At 40.9% G+C, this 19,079-nt stretch overlaps 1 protein-coding gene across 4 annotated transcripts in view; it reads right to left on the reverse strand.

Annotated features, from left to right (window-relative positions):
* Positions 1-2,863, reverse strand: part of plecb (plectin b) — a 128,079-nt gene extending 125,216 nt beyond the window's left edge. Inside the window, exon 1 of one of the 4 annotated variants that reach the window (XM_051407572.1) lies at positions 2,708-2,863. The gene's annotated coding sequence lies outside the window, so the exon portion shown is untranslated. The remainder of the gene's footprint in view (positions 1-2,707) is intronic. The other 3 variants (XM_051407573.1, XM_051407585.1, XM_051407586.1) reach the window with 3 other exon arrangements.
* Positions 2,864-19,079: the final 16,216 nt, after the last annotated feature.

Below are 19,079 nucleotides of genomic sequence, written 5' to 3' on the forward strand. Positions count from 1 at the left end.
CGTAAAAGAGAGACACCCAGGCTTTGCTAGTGGCCACTGTCAGGCTGTTTCCTGTGTGCTGTGACCTCACTCTTGTAATTTTTAACTGCCACTGAAATGTATGAGAAGATAAAACCTGATAACAACTTAATGTTGGAGTGCCATAAAATGCAAAATGCAGGGCCGGACACACAATGTACTTTGTGAAATATCATCAGTGCAGTGGTGTGCGGAGATGTCTGCAGGGAGAGGCCCCATGACCATGATAACAGCCTATACGGACCTTCACCTGTTCACATGCAAAATTGAGGGTGTTACATTGCACCTCCATGGCCTATTTTGCTCTTGCTTCTTATGTGGAGAGATGAGAGAGAGGAGAGATGAGTAAAGTAAAGCCTTTCTTGAAAGCATTAATAAAAGTATGAAAAGATTTTCTCCTTCTAAAAATGTTTCAATACGGATCAAAACTGATGCGGCGAGGCTGAGTCCTTGCTGCAGTGGACCAGAGTTCGAATCTGACCTGCGGCCCTTTGCTGCGTGTCATCCCCCTCTCTCTGCCCCCCTTTCCTGTCTGTCTTCGGCTCTCACTATCATAAAGGCAATAAAAGCCCCCCCAAAAAACTTAAAAAATTGAATTAAATTGAAGCAGCAAGAACAGATATGGTCTTTTCTAGTCCAAGTATTCCTCTTCATGTCAAAGCATTGCACCTGCATTACCCACAATACAACTCGGCCGCCAACAGTTAAGTTGATGTGTTATGCTAGTAGGGGCTAATGTAGCCTCAAGACTCAAGCCGCTAGCTTCAAGCAGAGATGAGGAGTGGGCACCAAAGGTCTGCTAAGCTATTTTCTTTCTTACTGCACACCGCCATATTTTTTCATTTTTAAACTTAAGTCTTCAGACCCAAATGATGCTGACATCACAAAAAAACAAAAAGCTTTATGCAACTTTTTTCACATATGCAGTAGTACCCCCCAAATACCTGTAAGGTAGAAATGTCCCTTTTAGGAAATAAAGTATGCATCACTGTCCTACACTTGATGCCGAGTGTAAAACTGCTATACATTGTTGACAATCACTCACTATGAGTTTTCTTCAGACTATCTGCTCCGTGTCAGACCTTTGCCTTATAGGTTAAATATTGATCAATGAGCAGAATCTGTTAAGAACAGTGACAAAGAATGGAAATCATCTGTGCAACTGTGAAATACCACAGCAGCTCACTACTCATGACATCACACCCAGCTTATTCTCCATTAATGTTTTGCACAGTACACTGTGTATAGTCCTAAAGGGAAAGAAATCCTCCATAAAACCTTTAAAGCAGTTAAAACCCAACGGTGGGTGATATCAAGACAAATGCCACATAATAGCTACATTTATAGGACCAAAAAACACGACAGATGTGTAAAAATAAGTGTGGAGACCAGGATTAAAACAGCCCAGGGTAATATACACACCAAGGCAATGTTTACTTAAGCGAAAGTAAAACCTACACTGATGAACCTAAGCTCGGTGACCACAAAGTAGTTATATGAGTCATCAGCAGTAATAAATGCTGTCTGTATGTGTGTCAAATAAAGGAGAGGGAGTGTTGATTTGACTTGACGTGTGACACCTCCTGTCACTCTAATCAACTTTCTGTCAGCATAAATATCCCAAGAGCTCTTCGGAGGCTCGTTTTGACCTAAACTGCAATAACAACAACAACAACAACGACCTGGAAAACACATGTAAATGAGTGATTTCAGTGAGGAAACATTTCTGTAGCCAATGACAGTGACACACCCACTGTAAGAGATAACCCTGCACTCAAGGACCTGTAGCTGATAGATGAGTTCAGAGATCACTCCTTTGTGAAGTTATCACACTGTACATGTAAATGTTTTGGCAGTCCTGCTGGCATTGGGCCATGAGGTCATCACAGTAACCAGGTTCTCAGACACAGACACGTAGCGAATAATATGCTCCTTGTTGGAAAGGACCCACAATATATCTAGAGAGTTGTCAGTGGTAAGTAATGGTAAATTTAACGAGTGATAAATGTGTGTGTTTGAAAACTCACCTGTGATATTTGTGGCTTTACTTTTTTAGGGATAAGAATCCATCTCAGCCTTTACTTTGTAAAAAAAAGTAAATGTCCCATCAGCTTCCCTAATGGGTATACTGCATTATAGACTACACAGTAATGACACAGAAATGAATGGGCAGTGCTGCTGGATTACAGTAAAAGCCAGTCTACTAACCGGCTCATTAATTTTGTAATGTCAAGAGTCTGAGATCTCATTACTAGCAGTACTGTAGGCCCTCACCTAGCCCTGCATGAGGTAAGATTCAGTCCCAAATACCTGTCTTGTGATGCAGTTGACCACCATTAAACCGTGTCTGTATATATATATATAAACTGCAATAGGAGTGGCAGCCACAGTATGATTAGGACAGGCTATTCTCTTATTAGGATAAATTAGCATATGGTGCAATTAAACTATGCATGATTTTGCTGGGCACCTTAAGAACTCCAGAAACCTGCGATTCCTAAATACTGTCCTGATGCACCTGCACCGAATGACTCCGAATGCACACTACAATATAAAGGAATAAAGGGATGACTCAGTAAGTTCACACTATGACAATGTCCTGTCACCAACAGCTACCAGTTTTTCTTGAACTGTTCACCCATGCACACACACACACACACATTACCAGTGAGAACATGTGTTGTCTTACCTTACTGCTGTGCTTGATCGGTGCGTAAAAGCCGGTCAAACAGCCATGCATGCGCCGGTGCTTCAGTCTCTGCGCCAACCAAAACAAATAAAGTCCCCGACAGCCTGCGTGTGTGACAGCGCACTGGCATATGTGTGTGCGTGTGTGTGTGTGTGTGTGTTTGTGTGTCGGCAATGTTGAGATAGCCACTCCTTTTACGGGAGGCAGGGCTGGAGGAGGCTGGAGAGACGACCCGCCGTGCAGAATCCGCAGTCATCTGTGATGTTTCTCTAGCCCTGCTCGCTCTTCTTTCTCACCCAACATCCCTCCCCTGCTGGCGACACCTCTGAATTTAAAGGTCGGTAATCATTCATGGATTCGTTGACTGGCACCCCTGAGCTGCTAAATGCTGCTTCTTGATCTTCATAACTGCAGAGAAAAGAGGTAGCAGGCGTCCTTGCTGGGACACCGCGGACCTGCTGTGGAGCCACTGTACCGATCGAGAGCAATTAACGGTGTTTCTCCTCCTCCAGCAGCAGCAGCAGCAGAGTCTGGTGCTGCGGTGAAAAGCTGCATGACTCACTGTTCGATTAGTCTGCCTGGTTGTCCCGGCCAGAGCATTGTTGTGGGTGCAACCTATTGCAGAGCTACCAGGGAGAAAATGAAGCTTTTAGGCTGAGGTGATGCTGCGATTAGTCTCTCCTAATGGGAAGGGGGGCGGGTTAATTGAACATTCAGGTGTTAACAGATATCACGTGACACTTAGTTAGGTTTTTTTTTTTTTTCAAATGCAGTGTGACCTCAAGCCTGGGATCCAGCCACTGTAATACACTGGGCAACTAGTGTGGACACACAGTAAATGTTTAAACCGAGAGACCAGTAGGAAATGCAACATTTCAGATTGCATGATCTCTCTAGGGAACTTCCACAAGGCCAGCATGTACCATGAACAGGCCTGACTCAGCTTTTATTCATGTTTTATGCTGTGTAATGTTCACATGCAAGGGCTCGCCCATTCAGATTTATAATTCAATATGTTTAGGCAAACGATATAGACATTTCTTAACAGGTTCTACCACTTTTGAATAAATATAAGGTGGTATGAAAATGTGTTAGATAATGTAAGATTAATTACCTATATTATGGTTCCCAAAAATAATTTTCGCTTGAACATCTTCAGGCCTCTACAAACCCTTCAATAAGCACGGGAGTTATGGCCGCCATTGCTTCACTTTAAAGGGCCAGAAATGTTGGGAACGAGGCGTTAACTGATGTCGCTAGCAATTTATTAGCAAACAGTAAATACACCGACTACAGTGGGCTGTAACCATTGACAGTATGGCGGTAAGTAACGACGGAACAACACTGTCATCTTTACTGTGCGCTCTCTGAACTGACCTCTACCTTCGAACCCCGCTTGTAGAATAACTCCCGCTCCCCAAACTAGCAAGAACAACAAACACCCCCCCCACTAACTATCTGCCAATCACAGCTGCCTTATCTCACACGCATCACTGCCATAGGTAGCTGAAATGATTGACAGGCTTCACAGTTTATAACATGTTCACTGACATCCTGGAAATCTCATTAACCTCAATAAACACTCTTTATATCCTGGCTGACAGGCTCCTTTAAACACAGTGATACTCAAAACATAACAAAATAATTTGTGCTCTTATCCAGTTATGAATATGTGTTCGTCAACCAAATTTGACTAGTTATCATGTTGTGGGTAGCTATATGAAATTAGCATTTACTGATAAAATTTTATATTATAATATTATACTTGTCATGTTCAGGTTATTTGCAAACATAGGGGTATAATTTATCAGTTTCTGTACCGTATAAGGAAAGAACTGTGGAACATTGGACATCCTCAGCACAAAGGCTACATATATCTTAATATCACACTACAGTACACGGCCCATTAGTGCAGCCTAATGGAAAAAAGCCCTGAGAAGTCCAGGCATAATCAAACCCCAGCGCAGAGGTCAGTTAATACATCTGCTCAGTGAGACGGTTTTTGGATATTTTCACACAACGCCTAACAGCACGCACTTTTAATGAATGTCTGCTTTAAAAAAAATATGTCTGTCAGAAAAATACATTACTGTGATAAACTGTTACATCTTTGCAAATCAGCCAAACACTCCTCTCATTCTTTGAAATATGACAAAATACACTGTGAGACATAAATTTGTCGACCACCGTACTGCTCTCCAGTGGTGTAATTAAGTACATTTACTCATGTACTGTAGCCTACCTAAATACAGTTTTGAGCTACTTGCACTTTACTTGAGTATTTCAACTTTATGCTACTTTATACTTCCAAATATTGTACTTTGTATTTTGCTACATATAAGATTTTAATAGCTGTGGTAAAAAAATAGTTTTCATTTAAATAACTGTTTGAGGCCAAAAGAGGTAAAATTGTCCAATATTTCACACAAATAGTCCAAAAAACACAAATTTGCAACTTGCAGTACTACTTTTACTTTTGATACTTTTGAAGCACAATTGCTGACAATGCTTTTACTAGACTGCGTATATGATCTGACCACTTCTGCCACCCCTGCTGCTCTTCAGACATGTCGTCAGTGTACCCGCTCACCTCTGCTTGCCAAGGAGAACTCAATTATCTTGTCAGTGGCAAATGCCTTACTATCCCCTCACAACCAGATGAGTACAGCTTTAGTGCAGCACCAGACATTCAGTGACCTGGAGAGGGCATGGCTCCTACATGGCCTTGAATGACACGATGCAAGGAAAGGGATAGACTATATTAGTAAGTGCACAATCAACTGTCTAGACTAGATACTTTAAAAATGCAATACAATACGGTACAGGTTCATGGAGGCTGTGCATAGAAGCAGCTTTTTAAATTACGGCCATGAAGGAGAGGTTATAATTCTCGAAACAGAAGTGATATGAAGCTGGAAAAAAAAGATTATGATCATAATGAGAAGACTGTGCACTTGAGTGATGAAAAGATGTTTGCAGTCTTTTTCATCAGATGGCTTATTCACGGCACACAGGCTCAGTTAAAACCTTCTGCTATAGTTCTCATCTCAAAGGCTACAGAGATAAACACACCTGAGACATCTCCATTGTTATACAAAGAGGCTTACCTTGCTTGACAAGCTGAAATTGGTGTGGTGCCAGTGTAACAGTTGGTGTGATTGAAATAATGGCCTACTTTCTAATACAGTTCCTGCACTTAACATTGTCTGCTGTCTGGCTGTATTAGTATGAATGTAGCAAGCTGACACCCTGAGTTAAGTTAGGGTGTCAGCTTACAGAATCGAAGGTACATGTCTTGTTAACTATAGAGACAGAGCAGTTTTTTTACAAACTCATCTGTGTTTGCAATATCAATAAGAACTTGTACTACTGCAAAGCAAAGTGAACCAGAGCAAATTAACTATTATACTATGATAATATACTAAGCTATTATCCATATGTTACTGTGCATGTTGTAAAGTAGTCCTACTTACAGACAGTATGAGGTACAACATCGTACTCACAGGGGACGATTGACACTGCTGTTACACAGACTGCTGTTCATTGTTGTTATGGAGTAGAGGAAGTAGAAAAGCTTTGTGATGATGATTTTTCTACAGTAACCAGCTGAAATTAAAACTAGGAGTGTCCAGTAATGGCAGCTGTAGAAGGAGAGGCGGATATAGAGAAATATTCAAGGGGTGACAAGAGTGTGGCATGGAGACTTTAAAGGCTGGTAGAAATATATGCTGATGTGCTGAGCATTACACTACTGTGGCACCTTAGTAAAGCATTGAATAGAAATATCTAAAGGCATTAGAAAGCAATAAATAGTTTTATTTCCAAATATGCAGATATTTTTATTATTTCATTGAACTAAACTCTTTCTCTTGGTCTAAACAATGGCCATAACAGATCAATAAATGATGTGTTCACTTTTATTTTCAAATTAATCTAATCAGTGTGTTAGACAGCATTTAACATCAAACTGGGGTGGCAGCTGAGTTGGCAAGGCATTATTTATGCCACCCTCTAGATCAGCATAGAAGATGATTGATTTTATGTCATCAACAGTAAAATACACAAATACTACAGTTGCTGAAAAACCTGAAAGTCACTGCAGAATATTAAAAATGATTAGTTCCATAACTTTCAAGCTTACATACAAAACTGAGCTGGCATGATGTCAAAACCACAGGTGATAGCTATATAAAACATTGCATTCGAATCCCCTAACAACAGCTCCATGGAAGATAATTTCAGCTGCCACTTAGGTAGGTAAGTGCCCACATTGTTACCCCCTTATTTTCATAACTTCACATCTCCCCCTGGACCTACATGTTTCAGTTCTGTACAGGTACAGTTAGTACAAAAATGAGTCTGTAAATTGAGATGAATTATAATGTACATTACAGTAATCTAAACCCAAAATGTATATCTTTGCATGAAGTTTGCTTTAAAGCTGCAGTAGGTAACTTTTATAAAAAGAATAAAAGAAAAATAATGAAAGAAAACAACCAATCAGAGCCATGAAAAAATGTTGATTGTTCATTGCTCATTCCTAGACTGACAAATACAGACAACAAGAACAATCAACTATTTCCTTGGCTCTGATTGGTTGTTTTCTTTCAGGCAGGTAGATTCCATTTGGAGCCCTACCAGAGGCACCTGATTGTTTCACTTCCTACTGTCAGGATATAGGGAGTAAGTTTCAGCAAATGTGACAAAAAGTTCACTTTATAAAAGTTACCTACTGCAGCTATTTTACATGTGTAATGACTTGTAATGTATCTTCTAACATATCACAACTAATCTTTTTTGACATTTTAAACAGCAGTTATTATAAACTTTAATAATGTCCTCTGTAACTGTAGGAGTCTCTCCATGCCTCTGTGATCCATTAACATTTTGCACAGCAATGTTTGTGGTTTCCTAGCTACCATTCAGATCTCCTTGCTCATTCTGCCCAGTTTAAAGCCTTTATTTGGTCTGCAACTTTCAGGACTTTTCAAAGCAACAACAGAACCAAATGTCTCTGAGGTTTTGCCTTCTACTAGTTTACTGTTTGTGTCTCTGCATTGATTAGTCCTGTATTTAGTGTTCTGCGTCTGTGTGGACAAAAGCTGGCCAGCAAAGGATTTAAAGGTCGACAGTCACAGACCTAAGCTTTAATAATTTATACACATGCTTTTTCACAATCCATTATATCTGACTTCAAACATTGCCACTTGTTTATTCACGTAAAGGACATGTTTCTTCCTCCAAAGATACAACATCTAATAAATCAAAACCTCCGTTCCTAAAAACAGGAAATATTTTCACAAAGTTTGTGAATAATACAGCAACACGCAGATTTGCAGAAAACAAAACAAAATATAAAATAAATATAAAATATAAATATAAAACTCTAAGGAGACAAGAGGAAACAATTTTAGATTTGGCGACATCTATTGTACAAATCTAAATAAGAAAGAAAAGAGGCCCAAACAGCTTCAAAAATATACCCACTGTTTTGTCTCTCTAGAGATAATTTCTCTAATAGAAAAGTACATTTAATTGATCACAAAATAAATTGAAGATTTGTTTTTCCAGTCCAATTTTTACCTGATATATTGATCTGTACCACCTGTCTTGACAAACACACCTCACCCTTCCATCCACACACACTCCAAATGACAGACCCCAAAATAGCTCAGTGGTCGGATGGCTCTCCAGCTTTCAGAGAGCTGAACTGTCATACAGTTTAGTGCTGAACAAGGAATGCTGGGACAGGTGCTTAACAGAAGTCAGATCAGATTAGGTTGAGTCTCTGTAGAATTACCTAAACCCCACCTCCCCATTCATGTTTTACCCTCCTGCGAATGCCTAGACCTGGTTTTTGTTGCTTGCTGTGGAAGCTGTGGAAGATTTGGAAGGCTTATGCGTCATATGGGTGCTTACTGAGAAGGCTGGGAGGAACAAAAGAGACCGCAACAGTCGACTTCAGTAATGCTGACATTGTCTGTATTTCCAATGACACACACACACACACACACACACACACACACACACACACACACACACACACACACACACACACACACACGTTTACCTGCAGCAGCCAGGAATTATTACAAGACCAACACTGCCCTCCAGTGGAATTATAGAAAACATTTCCTTACATTTTATTAAAAGTGGGACTAAGTTCAAGGCAGGTCATGGATTATTTGACCAGTTCCTCACGAGAAAAGTCTCATTAAACCAATTGGAAGAGACTTTGTTTTATTCACAAAGCCTCAGACATAACATCCACCACATCAATAAAGATCATCCTATTCCTCAAGCTCTTAACATTCTCTAGGCATCTACTTCCTTACCCAACGGAAATACCACCTTAGCCACCGTGAGCCTTTTTCTGTTTAAAGCATCATAACACTATTATTTTTTTTAATCTGTTTGTGTGATGGAAGGCACATATTTTCAGAGAGCGATCATGCAAATAAAGCCATAAAGTAATGACGGAAATCTGGAAGGCTGGGGCAAACGTTATGTTCAGTCTATATGATTTACATAAACAATAAATGGAAAGACTGAACAATTCCCCGCAATGAGTCACTTGTGGAGCAGACTGCATCATGGGAGACGTTGTGTAGGCAATAAGAGGGCAGCAGAGCTCTTTGAGATATGTTTTCTGTTACATATGACGGTGTATCAACAATATTAAAGTGGATATATAATGTGATTATTACTAACCGCCAAACACACTCGCACACACACAGTCACACCACACAGGCATGCAGGATGCAGCGCTGGCCAGATGCACACACAAACATGCATAATCCACACACATGGCTGTACACCCATGATTCCATACACACACACACACACACACGCACACACACACGAGGCGAGTGCGAAACCACATATACACACAGGAGCACTCACTCACCATAAACCACATTCATACACACACGCACACTCCTGCAGTGCATACCTCCCCACTATTGGTCCAGACCCAGACACCGCATGCCAGTGCACCTCGCTCCCTGAGCCGCAGGCCGCAGGAGGAGAAGAAGAAACAGATGGGTACCAGCTGTTTGGATGAGAGCCCCGGGTACACAGCTACTGTATTGCAATCCACACACACACACACACACACACACACACACACACACACACACACACACACACACACACACATATGCATGCATGCATGCATGAACACGAGCTCATTCAAGTTGTTTAACTGCGCCTATAAGCTACTGCTTCTAGTATTTACTTACATAGCAATATACAGGTAATGTATTGTTAGTCTGTGCAACAACTGTAGATGTGAGGTCATTATTGAATTTCAAAAACAGTAACTACAAATGACTAAAGATGAACTGATGTTAAAATGCTATACGGAGCAATACAGTGTTTGGACAATGACATTGTTTTAGTTCACTCCCTATGCAAACACACTTTACATTACTTAAGAAAAGGTATAAAATATATAGTGAGGAAAATATATAAAACAAACTGAAATAACAAACTAATCCTCGAAGTAAACATTATGAAGTCAAGATAATTGCAAAGATGACAAATGAGTTTTAAGCTGTTTTTAAAAGTTGTGCACTGATTTGGCTTCTCTGAGACTAGCACATTGGATTCAAAATGAAATAATATAATAATATATAAGAACTATGAGGTTGAAGTGCTGACTTTAAATGTGTTTACATCCATATTAAACAGTTTAGGAATGATACAAGGCAACCAAGGGCATTTTAGGCCAAAATGTACAATGCTCTTGACTGGCAGAGCATCACCAGGGAAGGTGACGTAGAAGTGTCTACTACTCAATATTAATAGAAATTGCAACCAAATATTAATATTTTCATAATAACAAATGGTCAAATAAAGTATAGTATAGGTTTAGTGTCTTTCAGCAAGTTGTTTTGATTTTACAGCCCACAATGGAACTGTTTTGGTTCACTTTCACAGTTAGGTAGGTGTACCTTCCAGCGACAGCTCCAACAAACTCACTTTATGCTACCCAGCCTGCCAGATATTTCCTCCAGGAACTGCTGGAGAGCAAAATAGAGCTAAAACGGGAGTGAATGGACTTTTATTATATTTATCAGGTGGTAGCTCCAAATTATTGTTAATGTTGCTTCATAACTGCTGGATGTATAAATAAAACTGTGCCCAAGTTGCAAAATACCCCCATTTAAATAAGATGACTTCAATTGTTTTATGTTAACTGTCAAAATTAGTAATCACCCATTAAAATTGGGGTGATATGTACGGCTACAATTCCCCACATAAGTAATTTTAATGTATACATCCTGAAACTGAGACTAAAAGCTGGCTCTTTAAAATCTCAGTCATGGTTTCATTTCAAATCCAGTGCGCTGGTGTCACTGTACTACTTTGGGACTTATAATGTATTAATTTCATTATTAGTGGTGTAAGACAGCAGGTGGGTATGTTGAAATAGTATCAATATTTGGAAGAACACATAAAGTATACCAACAAAAAAAAAGGATATGAAATGAACATATCTTTAGAAGTTTGTTTTCTCAACAACTCTGACCACTGTTTCCTAAATAGATGTCAAGTTAACTGTCCACAGTGAGGGCAGTGGATGATGTTGATCATTCAGGATTCTCTTTCTTTCTTTGTGTTTCCTCCCTGAACCCAGCAATTTCTGATCCGACCTCAGCTATCAACTTTCCTCCGATGAGTCAACTGAGGTGGTGACTCCTTCAGCTCATTACAACATGACTTACTGAAACCAAAACTCTCCCTCTAATGCCTGAGATGCATGTTTCCTCTGTCTGAATGCCATTAGTTACAGCCAGTGGTTGTTCCCTCTTATTACATTCACTTTGAACACAATCTGTCTCATTAAATAAAAAATTCAGCATTGTGTGAAGTACAGTAAAGTTAGGGTTTCATTCATCAGTACTTGAGGCTGCTCTGACAGTCCTGCCACTACAAACGTGACATTAAACATCACAGAACACCATCTGCCTGGCTTACCGGCATCCTGGAGCAACACTCAATACTGTACCAGCTATTGAACACTGTGCAGGAAAGAAATGACAAATGGAAATGGTATTGTGTGTATGGTTGACCGCCGTCGTCCTGTCATTTCCAACTTCGGCGCTGATGTGGTCTGGCCAGTGTGGGTTTAGAGGGCAGACCGGAGCAACAGTAGGCTGGTTCGGGATCTTTTTCCCTCTTGAAGCCAACAGGATGTCTTTAATGAACCACAGTGTGTTTGAACTGTCGCATCTCACCATACAGCAGTCCAGCCCTCATCGCTGGCGTGCACAACATGAAAAGGAAAACGCAGTGAAATAAGAAACATGCTAAAAACTGAAGATGTATCAAAACCAGGAAGCGCTGTCTCCGAGACAAAGACCACAAATCAAATGTTGGCCATAATAGAGGGGAACGTCTTTGGGTAACGTATTGTGGAGGTTTCAAGTGACTGGGGCAGCCCTGTTCTGGTTGTGCCCAGGCAAGTGTTTTTTTAGTTCCCTGCCGCAAACGTCTTCATGTCAGGTTTGATGCAACCTCATGCAGAATCAGATTGCAGCCAATGTTTTAGTGAAGACTGTTGTTGCTTGTTGATTTATTTCTGAGGGTTTTAGGGAAACACTGTTGTTTACCACAGGTTCCACTGTACTGGGATTGACCCTGCTTGCTTTCTAGTTGCTGGTGAGTGAGTTTACCTGTTGCGTCCACAAGATGGTGTTGCTGGTGTATCGTATAACTGACCAAGCCGCAGTGCCAGTTGTTGTGGCAGCAACAAAGACAAAGCAAGCACACATCATTATCACGATATCTGCAAACTGTGGTGATGGTTCAGTAACTGTGAGTGTTGATATGCTGCATATTGTTTCAATTACTCCAAACTGTTGTTCCAGACCATGCCATAGGAAAATGCTCAAAATACTCCATGTTTGATCTTGTGGGCTCTTGTGAAACTGGAAATGAATGGTGATTAACTATAATGATGATCATCATGGTGAAAGGTTTTGTGCCACAGGTTATTTGACTGTGTGAGCTGGTCTACATAGAGTAGGCCTAAAAAGGAAAGCCCTTAAAACTATTACCGTTAGTGAGGAATATTGCACATGGATCTAGTCAGAGTCACGTTCTAGTTGATGATTTACAGTCAGCAAATAAATTTGTCTCATGTGTTCATTGCCATCAGAAAATGGCAATAACTCAATCTGTTAAAGGGTAACACAGTTGTTTTCCTTTCCACATTGCATGGCAGTTGGAAGCAAATGAACTGCTTAAGTCTAGCTCAGTTTTATTTGTGTGTGAACGTGTGCACGTGTGTGGTGTTGTAGTGGGAGGCTTTGTAGTGTTGAGTGAGAGAAAAGGATATGGCTATGATTAAAGCAGGCACTAAAGCAAAGGTGGTAATTGGGATCATAAACACTCACTTTTCCATTTACCCCTCTAATGAAGCATTCCTGTTTATTCTGACTGAGCAGCAGAAGCATCAGAAAAACAGCATCCACTCTGAGCTAGTCCTGAGTGCAGGATGCAGCATAAACAGGTTTACAGTAGACTTGCTGGTTTCCAAATTTAGTGCAAACTTTAAACCTACTACAAGGAGTTTTTAACTGGCTATGAAACATAAAAAATTTCAGTTTTCATACTGATGCCTCGATACGACCTGCATAAGTAAACCCTCAGCTAGAAGATTGGCTATTTCTGTTTGGTTATCCTTAATGCCTGCCCCTGAGTTGGATATGGTTGGATTCCCCTTAAAACAAATGAAACGAGGCAGTGGAAATAGCACAGATTTTGTCACATGGGCCGCCAGAATCAACGCAAAATGTAAGCTGGTTCTGGTTTACACTCCACGCAAACATGTAATATAGCATTAAAAAAAGTGACATGAAATATGATTTAGCAAGGCAATCTTTAGTAGGGACAGAATCCACTGCCCTCATTTGTCCAACAGTCCATTATCCTGAAAAACAAAAGCCCTCTGCCTCCTGTCCTGTTTTTCTGCAAATACACCCTGAGTTTAGGACGTGCAGGAAAGGACAAAGGTGACCTTTATCGTCATAATAACAATAACAAACACATGTTTAATATTGGGTTAAGTTTAGGCATCTAAACTACATGGTTAGGGGATGTCCTGATAGCTTACTTGAGCTTACCTTGAGTCCGACCTGTGGCCCTTTGTAGCTCTTCAGCTGTCACTATCAAGTAAAGGCAATAAAAGCTAAAAAATTATACTTGGTTAGGTTTAGGAAAATATTATGGTTGTGTTAAAATAAGTACATTAATAACGTGAGTTATGTTGGTGATACCGGAGTGGGTATTTTTGGAACAACCTTCGGAGCAATGGGACAAATGAAATTTTTCGGACGCCTGGGCTTTAGGAATAATGTGCCACTGGTGTGCGTCAGTGTGCAGGAGGGAACCTCAGTCTGCCCGATCATACACACAAACCTGTGTTTAACCACCTGTTTAAACTCTGTTCAGTCAAGCTCTTGGTCTTTCCTCTGAATTGCATCAGTAGCTTGGAGCCTCACGTACCAATATATCTAGTTTTATTTATTTCTATTTTTTGGCCTAAAAGTTGTAAATTTTAAATATATTACAGTATATATCTTGACACATAACTCATTTCTCTCAGGAGAGCCCTATCAGTGTAGAGCAGCACTGGGTAGAACAGCAAATACAAAATTGGTAAGGGTTGAAACACTGTTGTAGAAACTGGCAATAGAAACTTTAAACATTTAATCACAGGAAAATATTAAGGATAATTACTTTTTGGCAGAGTGTGGTCAGTTGTAATCGCAGGTTTTACAGACGGCCACCTCTGAAGCTGTTAAACAAAACAGAAATAAAGAAAAAAAGTAATTTACAATCTAAACATAATAAAAAGAGTTTATCTGCAAACTGATATATTGGCCTTACACACACAAAACACACTCACAGCAGGGCAAGAAGATGTAGTGTCTCTGGGGAGCTGCGATCATAAAAGTTTTTTATAGCGGCTAAGATAGGGAAAAGGAAAACTTAAGCTTCAGAGGTCGTTAAAGGTTCAGACCTAATTCTTAGCTAAACAGTAATTTCTCATCTATTTTTGTGCAATTAACCTTGCGAACGTGACTCTGCTTGGTCTCCCCTCATTGCATCTTTATGAAGGTACATAACACTGGAGGACAGAGCTGTCACGCGGTCCAGACACAAGATTGTTTTACTGCTGATCTGGGTTCTGCCAGGCTCTCCCTGGCACTGGCTGCTGTAATGCAGGGTGTCAGACAGAAGAGATATAAGGTCAAAGTAACCGGCAGCTCATAATCGTAAATATCAGGAGGGAAAATTCTCGTCGGGGTGAGGGTGTTTTTCATCAGCGAAAAAAAAAAGTCACAGGTTGTTCTGTTGAGACATGAAACTGGGACTGGGTTTGGATCAAGTGTCAGGTGTCTGATGCGTTTTAATGAGAAGTGTCCTCCCTCTGCAATATCAGACCACCTAAAATGGCGCAAAGCCCAAAAATTATAAGCAGATCATCAACTCTGTGTGTATTTTCACTGGTTGGACAGATGCTTTATTATGACTGGAAGTGTTTAACTAAATATTACGCCTGCCCTCTGGCTGCTTAGATTAGGATCTGTTTAACATTCTTCTCTTTCCCTTTAAAAAAGCAACATATATCTATTAGGCCATCTGCGTTTCCAGTTCAAACACACTTTTAAACATGATTCTTTTCGACTTTGCCGCTCACCCAGTACATGGAACGTTAATTTATAGTAATCCTTTGAAGAAGGGACCTGGAGGAAGCTCACCCAGTCAGTGTGTTCCCTTCGCCTTTCCAAGTCCAAATGCTGTGTGGCATGTTTGACATAGCAAATGAAAGGAATAACGCAGGTTGTCAGGTAGGAAAGAGCCAGGCTACAAGGCCACGGCAATCAGGAAAACTTGGTCCGGCACTAGGCACGACTTCAATAAAATACCTCCAGTCCTACTTTTAAAAGCATTAGTCCAGGGCAAATTAAAAAGTAGAGTGCAATTAAAAGAAATCACTGTGTAAATGTTAGCATGTGGAAGTTTTTCTTTTCCTTTTCCCTTTTTTACCCCCCCTTCCTCCTAGCTGAACAAAGAATGCCCCAGAGGCAGAGCTGCGCAGCTGCTGAATATTACTACATCCATGTGTTTTAAATAAGACCCCATTATAATCAAAATCATAAAAAAGGTAATGTGGCTCTCTTAAACATTTAAATTTAAGTTAACCAATGTAGAGTTCAAGCCTTTGCGAGCATTTTGTAGTCCCTAATTGAATGAATCTTTGGAAGAAACAGATTAAGCAACCATCAAAGAAGCCATTATTTGTAACAAATATATTGCTCTATTGAAGGTATTTAAAGAAACAGTACATGGAATTGCGAGTTCTATTTCTCCAAACATTTCGTGTTTTCCCTTCTGACGAGATGATGCATCGTGGGAAAGGCCTCTGTTACGCAACGCTGTGTGAAAGAGTTTACAAAGCATATTGGCTGACACAATCAGCTGTAGCGCGCCGAAATTGTGTGTGAGGTGGGTTGTCATTTCCAGCAAACTCATAACTACACAGCTGCACAAAGGTAACTATTATGGGAAGTCCTGGTGGCTTAGCGGCCTTGCTAAGGATTCCTAGGTTCAGTACGGCTGACCATCTTTGGTGCAAGTGTCAAACCCCTCAAGCCACTCTTCCTCATATTTCCTGTCACTTTCCACTGCTTACTAAAAGATGTTTGACATTGCAGGCAGCTGGCTGATGGTCTTATCCAGAGAAAGTGAATCATAACAGACGTCGCTGATATGAGATCAGCTACTAGACTTGAAGCAGTGACTTTCAACATTTAGAAACATATTGGAGATAATAATGGCAGGTAAAAATGTGAGAAAAATATAAATGCACTTAATTAAAACAGCTGATTCACTTAGACAACCTGCAGTAGTCAGAAGAGCTCATACAAAGTGGAAGTGAATTCCTTTACCAAAAAAACAACAACAGAGGACCAAATTGCGGATACATTCTGTGGGGCCTGCTGGTCTGCAGAAGTCTGCTATGCTCAACCCTTTAGTTAAAAGTCACTGAGGGTGTCGCCTCACACCAGGACAGATGAGTTTCCATGGGAGGAACGAAGATGTCTGGCCAAATCCACTTTTCCCCCTTATTAAAATGGATATTTCCGAGCTGTCAGAGGGTGAAGTCTGGGTTTTCAGAGACTCTCGCTGACTTCTCGCTGACAGTGGGCTTCCTTTCCCCATAGGTTCAATATCTCCTGTGGCTCTCCCTCCCACTGTGCGGTATAGCGGGTTCACTATGAGTCCCAAGCCAGCACAGCTCTGGCAAGCTGCTCACTTAAAGGCACACACTAATTTACTGAGACTCTACACTGTTTTGGGTCCGCGGTGCAATTCCCACGTTCCAGCTGAGAAAATATATCATTAGTCCCTCATCGTGTAATGCTTGCCACGTTACGTTATAAAAGCTGGGTGTAAAGCGACATGGATAAAACAGGAGTGATTTCCAGTGTGCCTCATTTTGACCGCCTGCTTGGAATAAGTGGTGGGTGTTAAGAATTTGAAAAGGGGACAAGATGCGGTGTTGAAAAGGCCATTTTGCTTACTAAATACTCCTGGGTGGCTGGAAGACTAAGCATTTCCATTGCAAATGTCTCCAATAACGTATTACAGCCATATGAGTGTAGATCTTTACGAGCCTGCCTTGAAAGTTATATGGATTAATTAACTTTCCAGGCAAATTAAGATTCCATGCTAATTGTAGTCTAGGTATGTTTATGGAGATCTAGACAGAAGATGGGTACTACACAAATAAGTTCCTTCCCCCACACATGTTTACACTCTGCTGCAATGCTTGATAAAATAATAAAAAGAAGTTTGTTTACTACTCGGAGGCGAGGACCGAACAACTTCGCGGCAGACATCCACAGAACTGTCACTGAGTACAAGCTATGTGTTGCTATGTGTTGCTCTGTCATTACGCGCTGAGAGTGACTGAAGATCCTTTTTTGGCACGAGACCACAGTTTTCTGGCTTTTTCACTTCACAAACATTTTTACAGGCGTGACAGGCTGCGACCGAGCAGGCCGCAACAGACAGCTCTGTCACCTCAACCCAACCACCCCGCAGGGCCACACGGGACGGCTAAATATATCACCTCCCAGGAAGCAAAACAAAAAAGAAACTGTTGAGTCTGACCGGCTATCTTGTGGCTTAATTAACTAACACAGGACACAGCAAATTAGAGGCCAATGGGAGCTCTTTGACTGGATGCTTTGGAGGCTTCACCACATGGCGACCACAGGGCAAATGGCCTTTCATATCATCAATGCCATATTGTACACCCAGTCACCCCACTTCACGTACCCATGTTTACTCTCTGTTTGGGATTTTACGTAGCACTCCTGCCTATCTGGATTACTTAGAAACCATCTTCTACACCTCCGTCACTCTGTTTCCTTAATCACAAGTCCATTCATGTGGCAGCAATTTGGGCCGGCCGACACCCAGTGGTGAATGTGCCTGACCCCCTTTACCCCCCCTCCCTCCCCGGACACCCTCTGGAAAGCCACATCTATCACAGGAGCCTTCAGGGCCCTTACTGGCGGCCCCAGCCCATTAAAGCTGGGCTGTCAGGATTGTGTGTGTCTCTATGTACGAATTGGAGATATTGCAGGTTACAAAATGTTGTTCTGGGCATGTATGTGACCTAACTAGCCCAGCCGCCTGCTCAGTAATGAGCAGGGCAGTCTACTGTGCTGTATTAAACCCATAACAGTTTCAGAAGCTCTATAATCCTATTTAAACAGCCTTACTGCCGAGTTTTCATAGAAGTTTCTAGCAAGCATCAGTGCTATGCCGCCATTTTAATGAAAGTCATAAGCATTCATGTTAGTTAATTAAAACCAGTGTGCCTTTGCAGCTGTATCTGTTATTTATATCTTTTATCAGGATTAGTGGAAAAAGATAAAAAGAACTTAAATTAAAGCGAAATCCATTGATGCATTTATTACATCCTCGTATTAGGAAATAGAGTAACTTTTGTTCTGGCATCCACAGTAGCAGAACACAGGTTTTGTTAGTGCAAGGGCTCCTGTTAAATTGTTTCATTGCCACAGAAAAGCAGTGGCCTTTGACTCTGTGCAGAAGACATCATCTGCTTACAAGCTCTCACAATAAAACTGTAATAAGCCCTGCTTTGTTTCGATTACATCCAAGTGAAAACATTTATTGGACTAATTACAATGGTCTCCCATTGGATTTTCTTCCTGTGTTACACATGCTTTGGCAAGGTTCCCAGTATTGTGTCAAAACGTCTCACTACTCATGACCATGGTACTAGCTGCCATGCGTGGAGAGGCAAACAGGGAGGGGAAGC

Source organism: Dicentrarchus labrax, unplaced genomic scaffold (genome assembly GCF_905237075.1).
Source record: "Dicentrarchus labrax unplaced genomic scaffold, dlabrax2021, whole genome shotgun sequence".
In the NCBI taxonomy this organism is placed as follows: domain Eukaryota; kingdom Metazoa; phylum Chordata; class Actinopteri; family Moronidae; genus Dicentrarchus; species Dicentrarchus labrax.